The sequence below is a fragment of the Galeopterus variegatus genome, unplaced genomic scaffold (assembly GCF_000696425.1).
Source record: "Galeopterus variegatus unplaced genomic scaffold, G_variegatus-3.0.2 Scaffold6219, whole genome shotgun sequence".
NCBI lineage: Eukaryota > Metazoa > Chordata > Mammalia > Dermoptera > Cynocephalidae > Galeopterus > Galeopterus variegatus.
This window is the reverse complement of record NW_007732330.1, coordinates 75,208-79,108: the sequence shown is the minus strand read 5'-3', so window position 1 is coordinate 79,108 and position 3,901 is coordinate 75,208.

The window sequence follows — 3,901 nt, the reverse complement described above, 5'->3', positions numbered from 1 at the left end:
GACTGAACGTGGTTTTCTTAATCATAAAATTGTCATCAGATAACAGGAGTTGCCTCAATTCAACAGCACTAATAAAAAGTCGATATAAAACAAATCAAGCAGACCCTGCCCTCCAGGTGTCTACACTCCCCCAGGGATTCACTTGTAATCTCAACCCCAGACAGCAGGTTTGTGCTAATTCACATTGTTTCCCTTCTCAGTGCTCCTGTCCAGAGGTTGAGATAAGAGCCCACCTTCGTTTAAAGCAGCGTGTCCTAAAGGGCGGAAATTTTGGAGATGATGTGGGACAGTGCATGGACCCAGGATCATGTACTTTGGATCCCTTCGAGAGCCTCTCCTGTCACCTTCTGGTCATTCCCAAATGTCATTTTGACAGTGGGCTTTCCTCTCCAGAGCCTCTCCTGCTGTATTGTTCCCAATGCCACTAGTCACTCTGTGACATACTTTACACCTTAAACATTCATGGTATTTGTTGTCGACCTCTTCCCACTGAGAGATACACCCCATGAGAGCATGTTTTTCTGCTTGTTCGCTCTGTACCCCTAACCCCCAGAACAGGGCTTGGTACTTAGCAGGTATTCAACACCCAATATTAAAACAATGTTTTTTGAATGAGTGCTTGTGTGCTTAACTTAAGAAATGGAAAAAACTGTTATGCTTTGGTCAAATATATCACATTTGTATTGAGTGGGTGCTAAGTATATATCAAATAGGACTGTAAATTCTGCTTAAGCTCTGCTCAATAAATTTTTACAGGGATGCTGCGAAGTGAGAAGCCGGCTGACCATGGGATGTAACTGGATCCTTCACACGGCTGATGGCCTGTGCACAGCTGAACACATCCCAGGAAGATAGCCTGGGACCACAGGAGGAATTCTGTGGAGTGGCCCCAATGCTGAAGAGAGTTGTCCACGCTCCGAGGACAGGAGCTCTTGGTGCCTGATTCACATGCACCTGCCTCCAGCCGCAATCCTTCCACTAACCCTCATACTTGTAAGAAGCAGCAGGAGTTGTGTGCCCATCACACTTATTTCTGTGTAGACAAACAAAGCAGAGCAAAGATTCCTAGGTGGTGTGCTAAGAAGGACACACAGCACACAGGTACTGCAGAAATTAACGAGTCAGAGAGCTCAGGGGATGAACTCACTGAGGAAGTGAAGTGAAGGAGTTAAGGAATTCTTTCTCATACTGGGTAAGAGAAGAGCATTCTGGAAAGAAGCTATGGAATGGGCTAAAGCTCTGGACACAGCATGGATCATGGATATCTGTTGTTTCTGCCGGCCCAGCCTCCCTTCCCCCTCCTGCTGGATTTTCCTTTGGAGAACTCTTCCTTCACCCACTCAGGAACCTACCCTGGGACGTCAGGTAAGGCGGTGGGCTCATGACCCAATGGGAATGTCCACAGCCCCTTTACACATGACCACTGTGACTCGTCCAAAGGTGTGCCTGTGGCTTACTCAGGACCTGTCAGGTCTTCCCTGGGATTAATAGGTTGACCCTAAGAAAGAGAAGCCTCCCCCGCTCCACTGGAGTTGCCAGCCCAGCATGATCTTAAATTAAGACTGTTGATGCCCATTTTTCTCACTACAAAGAATTGAATTAACTACAGTAGAAAATAATAGGCAAACACAGAAGTTCCAGCATTCTAACCGTGGGAGAGGTGGCAAGAGAGAACTTGATGATATCAACTTGGCCCCTGGATCCTACTATACCTAAAGCAGAAACCAATAAATTCATATTTTGGCTCAAGTAAGTGTGAGCTTGATTTCTGTCATCTGCAACCACAAGCCCTGGTCGATGCAGCACCTGTGAGGAAGCACAGGTGATGTGGTATTTAATGAAGAGAAGGCACAACTGAGAGAAGGGTCAGGGGCTGAGGCTGGAGAGAAGGACCTGGCACTGCACGCCTCCCGCTCACCTCTTTAGAGCTTCTCAGCCTCATTGCTTATTCTAGCAGCAGTCGGGATGGTAAGCTCCACACTGGCTCCACCAGCTTCTCTCCTGACAACCGGTCTGCACCTCTGCCTGGAGTCTCTGACTCAGCCTCATGCATGAGCACCCAGGAGCTTGGGGGATTCGTGTCCATCGAGCACAGGATCCGATGGGTAACACCTCCTTGCACTGGCTCTTCCCCTCTTCCCAGTGTCACTCGAGGTGTCCCTCACATATGCCCCCTGGCTGGAATCACTCCAAACTACCGCTCACACCCAAGTGTTTGCCTCGGGCTCTGCTTTCAGAGCACCGGGGATCGGACACTCAGGAAGGTTAGTCCTGGGCATCTCAAAATAAATGCCCTGAAGCTCATGCACACTTTGTCTGAATGTGTGTAGTGAACTTTGCGGGGGAGAGGGTCCATAGCTTTCATCCAGTTTTCACAAAAGAAGAGGGGAGGGATAAAAGCGTAAGAAGCCACTTAGTTGGTGCAGAGTGTTTTAAGCAAGAATATGCACAGCAGTTGCTGCTGACTGTCTACCCAAAGTCAATTCTCTCTTCTTTCTTTCTATTTGGAATCCCAAGTATATTTGGAAGCCAATGGGCTCAGTTAAAAATAGTCACGTCCCTTTCAGCTAGAAATGGCCAGGTGACCTATGAACAAGGAGATATAGGCAGAAGTCTCTGGAACAGGCTTCTGCAAAAATATTTTTAAAAGGCGAGCCCCTGCTGATCTTTGCTTTTCCTGGCACCTTCTGACCTTGGCCCTTTTTTCTGGCTGGAACATGGAAATGATAAGCGTAGGTGGAGCAGCTGTCCTGCAATCCTGAGAGTGAAAACCACAGAGTTTCCTCCTGGGATGTAGAAAGCTAGAAAGGGCGTCATTCCCATCACAAGAGAAAGCCAGCTAGTATACAAAATCGTAACTTTTCTTGAGCTTATTAGAGAGCTAAGGTTCAGGAATACTACCCAGCCTGGGAGCTAAGGAAAGACAGACAGATCTAAGGAGAGGTGGGACACGGGGCTGGCCTGCAGGTGGCAGGGCATGTGAGGAACGTGGATCCCAACAGGTAAGAAGAATTCAGCAAAAACTCAATAATTTTCAAAAGGCCTGTGTGGGCTAGCATGGGAACGTAGAACCGCAGTGACACACAAGAGGAGTTTTCCCCTACTTCCAGCCTCTTGCCTCTGAGCTCCCAGCAGGTACACAGAAGAAAGATCGGAAGCAGGTAGGAGAATGGAGAAAGCCTCAGCACACACCTGGAGGAGTTAGTGGCCACCCTGTGCAAAGGCACAAAGCCCTGCCTAGAACTTCTCACTGAGAAACAAAGTCCTTATGTCACTGCCAACACCAGGGCACAGGGGAGAACCTCCACTGAGGGAAGAAACAGACCTCTAACCTCAGGGCAAGGGCAGAAACTTTCCTAGGCTCAGATCATGAAAGATCTCTTTCTACTGGGAGAGGGGCAGGACCGCTGGGAAACCACTCCAAGACACAGGGACACAGGGACCACCTATGACTGAGGTTGGACCAGAAACATAATTTCCACTGCCCTCCCCCCCACCAGGCTAGCAAAACCAGCACTCTAGCATTGGGAGTGTGCAAGAGTGTGAGAAAAACACTCTCTGACATTCTGGCACCCAAGAAAGGCCTAAAACTGAAAGTAGGGCAGAAATAATGAGAAAAACCCACTGCCAAACCAAACCCCACCCCAAAGGCAACATTACGCCAGAGGAATTTGAAGCCAGTAGTGTACTGAAGGTAACCACAGCAACAGAAGCCAAACTCAGCTCCACTCCTGACTAGACTGACATCACATACACGCACACACACACGCATATGTATACACATGCATGCACACACATGCAAAGACATACATGCATATATGCACACACGCACACAGAAAGACACATCACACACATATCATATACATGCCACACATGTACATATCTCATATATATACACGTG